This window comes from Mus caroli, chromosome 16 (genome assembly GCF_900094665.2).
Source record: "Mus caroli chromosome 16, CAROLI_EIJ_v1.1, whole genome shotgun sequence".
NCBI lineage: Eukaryota > Metazoa > Chordata > Mammalia > Rodentia > Muridae > Mus > Mus caroli.
The window spans coordinates 2010686-2017053 of NC_034585.1; positions in this window are offsets into that span (position 1 = coordinate 2010686).

Genomic DNA, 6368 nt, shown 5'->3' on the forward strand with positions numbered 1-6368 from the left:
TTACGTGAGTTATTGTATCTACCACTCAAACAGCCTTGCCCAGCTTCCACTTAATAAGGAGGAACATAGGCTCTGAGATACCTACTGACCCGCCTTAGCTGCACCAATGGGAACTGGCAACTGAAGGAGGCCAGATCCCTAGCCTCTTTTGTCACCCCCTGACCTAACCTCATGGCCGACAGTGAGAGAAGCTCATGTCCTAACTATGGGGCAGAGAGGTGAGGAAAGGGACATCTCAAAGGCTGGGATGGCAGTGTATGGCTAGACTGGAAAGGACATCAGGTGAGTAGGGACTGTGACCAGAGGTCCTACGTCCTCTGACATGAGCTGTGGCCACCTGAAGCCCAGTCATGTTTAGTGGGTTTCTGTGGTGTGCGCTCACATGCCCCTGCTCTTCTCCTCAGTCTGCTTCTTCCTCTTTTGTGTGTATATTTATACATGTCCATGTGTGTGCACATGTGCCTGCCTGCCTGCTTGTGTGTGTGTGTGTGTGTATGTAGTGTGTATGTGTCAGCCATATACCTGTGCTAAGTCATCTCTCTAACCAGTGGCTTTTTAAAGTTTTAAACAACAGATGGGGTTGTAGTATATAAAAGTGGAAGATGTCTGAGGTGGAGATGGTATATAAAAGTATCGAGAAAACTTTTGGGATATCTCAATTTATTTTCCTGTTGCTGCAATAAGATACCCAAACAAAAGCAACTTGTGGAAAAAAGGGTTGATTTTAATGTCCAATTCAAGGTACAACTCAGCTTGGTAGGGACATCAAGGCTGCAGGACCTTGAGAGTTCTCACACAGTCAGAAATAAAGAGCAGTGAAAACCGTGGCTACGGATATCACATATCAGTGTTTTCCCCAGTTGCTCTCCACTTTATTTTTGGAAGCAGATTTACAGTGGGGAGCTCATGGGGTTTTCTACACTGGCTGGCCAGTGATCCCACAGGATCCTCCTGTCTGTCTTCTAGCTCTAGGGCCAGGGCTCCTGGACGGTGCTACCACACCTAGCTTTGTTGTGGGTGCTGAGGATTGCATACAAGTCCTTACATTTGCAGGGCAGGCACTCTGCCCTCTGAGCCATCCCCCCAGTCATCCTCTTTCCCTGTTGCTCATGCTTCCACTTACAGAGCAGCTTGTAGGTTCATTACTCTGAGAATCAGTGTAACAAACCAGGACTGTTGTGCTCATCGTGCTATGATAACAGCTGTCCTGCTGCTTGTCTTGATTGTAAATTGTTCCACTCAAGTCAAAGGAGGCTTGAGTCTCTGCTGAGAAGGAGCTATGGTTTGCTGGAAACAACCACTACATCACAGGAGCGGGGGCGCCCTAACGGGATACAAGTCAGTGCCCCCAGTGCCCAGCGGGTGTTTCCTGTCCACATTTCAAAACCACCAGGGGATGACTGACACATTTTCCTAAGATGGTTTCTCTTTGGACCCTATCCCTTGCTTCTCCTCTGTGCCTCCTGAAGCATTCTCCATGCCAACACAGATATCCTAAGATTTGCTATGCCTGCCAAAGAAGATGAAATACTCAGGGGTCACTAGGCAGGACGAGGTAATAAGAAAAGCAAACGGTCAACAGTAGGCCTGGCCCAGCTAAAGCAATTACCGAGTTTCTCCTCAATTCCGAGGCTGTCTTGGGAAGAGCAGAGATGTGGAGAGGGACATAAATTATGTCATCTCTGCACTGTCCAAGGTCTCCAGCATCCCTTTCTGCTGTCCTTTTCATTGTGGCTTCGTAAATACCATGTCATTTTTAAAAAGAGTCATTGTTCATGTCTGTTCAGAGGTGACAGGGAAGTCACAAGTCACTAGTGGTCTGAGAAGCTGTTTCAAAGGAGCTACCCTTGGCTGGGAAGTAAGTGACTAATGGCAGACAAAAACCTTGCCCAGGCACACAGGAATCTGCCTAGGACATTGTGATTGGAGACCAGGCCACAGCAGTGGATCAGACACATCTGAGTTCAAGTCACTAGTTCACCACTTACCAGCCTGCCAGCTGGTGCTAAGTCACCTCTCTAACCAATGACATTTTAAAGTTTTAAACAACAGATGGGGTTGTAGTATATAAAAGTGGAAGATGTCTGAGGTGGAGATGGTATATAAAACTATCGAGAAAACTTTTGGGATATCTCTATTTATTTTCCTGTTGCTGCAATAAGATACCCAAACAAAAGCTACTTGTGGAAAAAAGGGTTGATTTTAATGTCCAATTCAAAGTACAACTCAGCTTGGTAGGGACATCAAGGCTGCAGGATCTTGAGAGTCAGTCAGAAATAAAGAGCAATGAAAACCGTGGCTACTCAGCTGCCTCTCTTCATGCACCGAGTCTGGAATCCTAGTCTTGGCATTGCTCACAGTTAGTGTAGCCAGGATAATGCCTTAGAGCGGTCGTTCTCAACCTGTGGGTCTTGCAACCATGGAGGGGGGGGGGTTGTGTCAAATGACCCTTTCACAGGGGTCACATATCAGATATCCTGCATATCAGATAATTAAAATATGATTTGTAACAGTAGCATCATTCCAGTTATGAAGTAGCAACAGGAATAATCTTAGGTTGGGGTCACCACAACATGAGGAACTGTACTAAAGGGTTACAACATTAGGAAGCTTGTGTTCCACTGACTAGAGCTGTGTTCAGAGGCCCAGCTCCCAGATTCCTGATTCTAGATTCCTTGGACTTATTTCTGGTAAGGGCCTGTGATCTAGATTTTAGTTTTTCTCTGGAGCACTACAACAAAACTAGGAACTAGGAAGTGAGTGGCACACTTAGCCATGTTTACAAGTGTATTAGCCATTTGGTCTGGTTGGTCCATATTACTCTTTGGATAACTTTCTCTGTCTTTGGGACTTTTCAAAATCCCATGGACATCACATAGAGTCTGTAGGTCACCCTGGGTTACTGGGACTTTGATGGGGATCACATAGGATCTGTAGGTCATAGGATCTGTGGGTAGTGTGAACATTTCCATAGCACACATTCTTCCAGTCCATGTATACAAATGGGTTTTATTAATTTATGAATATAAAATTATTCCACATTTTTAAAATCAAAATTCTGCCATTCTATCCACCAGTATTTCATCCTCTTAGCTGTCGGTACAGATATGACTGGTCTATTTTACTTTGTATTTTTAAAAGTTTTATGTACATATGTTTAGTAGAATGTTTTTTATTTTTTTTTCTGACAATTTTACAGATGTACACAGTTTATTGAGCATACCATCTCCACCTTCCCATTTCCAGCAGGTACCATCAACACATCCACTTTCATAGATATGTATGTACATATAGGATTCATTTTTAACTTTTTATTTATGTGCATGTGTCTATGTCTGTGTATGTCTGTGTGTGTGTGTGTGTGTGTGTGTGTGTGTGTGTGTGTGTGATATGTATGTGGTTACCTGCAGAATCCAGAAGAAGGTATCAGATCCCTTAGAGCTGGCGTTATAAATACTTGTGAGATGTTCAGCTTGGGTGCCAGGAAATAAACTTAGGTCCTTTGAAAGAGCAGCTATCCATCTCTCTAGGGGAAGCTAGCCACTTCCCCTTTGTGATTTTAAATTAGGTAATGAATTCCCACAAGGCTTCCTCATTCATTCTTAGTTTGGCTAACCCACTACTCACTTCTCTGCCACATCCCCCTAACCCCATCTCTGCTTAAATCATTAACTTATTTTCACAATGTGTCCTGCTGCCCTCTCACACCCTAGTGCCTCCTTCCTTCCAGTGCTCACAGGCCCTTTCTAGCCTCCAGACCTCTACAGATAAAATCACCTTATTAAAATGGAAGTTTTAATTGACTCTCCATGTTTTAAACTTGTTGATTCTTCAACAACTTGCTGTGTGTATATAATACATTCTGGTTACATCATCCCATTCCACCAAGTCACCCCCTTCTCCACAAGTCCCCACCCCACTCTCGTGCCCACTTATTTTTGCTTTGTTACTTGGTTTAAACAATGCCATATCTGTGGGGATGGGAATGGAGCTCTTCAACAGAGCATGTTTTCTTGATTTCTTTGTGGGTAGTTTAGTTTGTAGAAATCTTTGGATATTGCTTTTCTATTTTGTTTCTAATAATGTTCCCTAATAATTATTAGCTCTAATAATGTCACACAGGTGCTCTCTCTGGGTTTTTCTGTGTGTCATCACATCATCTGGAAGAAGGGGGTCATTTCACTTCCTAGTTCTTTTTATTTGGTTTTCATTTTTATCTGCTTTGGCTAGTATTTCTAGAGCTGCATAGAACCACGCGTTCACGGCTCTTCCCATCCCGTTATCTATGATATCACTCATGCAGTTGGATTATTACTATTTCAGTGTCTCCTTGATGTTAATTGTGGCTTTTGTTAGGTAGGGGCAAGCTCTTTTATAACTTTGGGAGTTAATGTTTTGATTATCATGAACATTTAGCTTTGTTGCATCTTTTGCATCTATTGAGGTGGTCATCTGGGGAGGGAGGGGTTCCTGTCATCTAGTGGATGCTTTCTGGCATTAGTAAATTTGTATGTGTTGAACTATGCTCGAGTCCTAGGAATAAACCACATGCTCATGTGGTATAGTCTTCCTAGTGTGCTGTTGGACACAGTTTGCTGGTGTGTTAGGTAGGATGTTTATATGTATAATCCCTGAGCCTGTGGGTGTTTTGTTTTGTTTTGGTTTGGTTTTTTTGTGGTACCATCTTAATGATTTGGAGTACCAGAGTAATGGAAACATCATCAAATACATTTGAAGAGTGTCTTCCTCTACTGCTTTTTAAAGAATTTAACAAGGAACCAGTGTTAACATCACTGTAAACAAAATGAACTGAATTAGACATGGAAAGAACATCTCATCTAACACCAACACAAGAACACACCATCTAACACCAGCACAACACACACACACATGTACATGTCATCTAGCACCACACACAGCACATACAACATGTAGCTACACACCACATGCACCATCTAACACCACACAACACAGATAATCAGATAATTTCTACTTTACATGAAACAGCCACATGGGCATGTCACATAATGTCTCACAAGCAAGGGCATATCTCATGACGTCACACAGAAAGTCTGAACATATTTGAGAAGATTAAAATCATTCTGTAGATTTTTTCCCTAATAATAGCAGGATGAAACTAGAAATCAGTAGCAGAAAGTAGAAAAAAAATCACAAATAAAGAGACACTAAAAAATATATTCTTGAACCACCACTTCAGGAAAGAGAAAGTCAAAGGGCAATTTGGAATAGATCTCAAAATGGTTGAAAATGAAGATACAGATATGAGAGCTCAGGAGATGAAGCAAAGGCAGTGTAAGGTGGGAGGCAAGCAGACATAAGTATTGACATCCAATGTTCAAACCAAAAAGGTTCAGCCTGACATGGTAGTTTAACCTGGACACCTCCAGGAACCAGAAAATAACAAGCAAAAAGTTAGCAGAAGTAGAGAACAGAAACAGAAGAAATTATTAGAATAGAAGTAAAACAGAGTAGAAAATAACACAAGTAAGAACTGTTTTTTGTTCTTTCTTTTTGTAAGACAGGATTTCTCTGTGTAACCCTGGCTGACCTCAAACTCAGAGATCTGCCTGCCTCTGCCTCCCAACTACTGGGATTAAAGGCCTGAGCCATCACCTCCCAGCAGGAGCTATTTAAGAAAAAAGATTTATCATCAACTATCTGTCAGTCTTGCATATGTATATGACTCAGTGTGTGTGTGTACACCATACACATGTAGTTAACCACAGAAGATAGAGGGCATTGGATCCTGTGGAGCTGGAGTTGTAGGAGGTTGTGAGCCATTCCATGGCAGCATCTAGACCCAGGGGAGCCAGGGGAATGTTTTCTGTCTGGGTAGCCATAGCCAATGTCAAGTTCTTATAGTGGAGAAGACAGGTCTATAGTAGACATTTAATCATTTTTGCTAGCCATTAATAGAGGCTCCAGCATTTCTTCTGTGGGTTTGGTATATATATACAGCCATGTGTGTGCAGGGGTATATGTGTGAGGTGATGTGTATGCAGGTGCACTTAAGGGTGCAAGTGTGTGTGTGTGTGTTTTTTTTTTACTCTTTTTTTTTTATTACATCTTTTCCTCGATTACATTTCCAATGCTATCCCAAAAGTCCCCCATACCCTCCCCCCTACTTCCCTACCCACCCATTCCCATTTTTTTGGCCCTGGCATTCCCCTGTACTGGGGCATATAAAGTTTGCATGTCCACTGGGCCTCTCTTTCCAGTGATGGCCGACTAGGATCAGCTTCCAAACGCTGACACCATTGTATTCACTAGCAAGATTTTGCTGAAAGGACCCAGATATAGCTGTCTCTTGTGAGACTATGCCGGGGCCTGGCAAACACAGAAGTGGA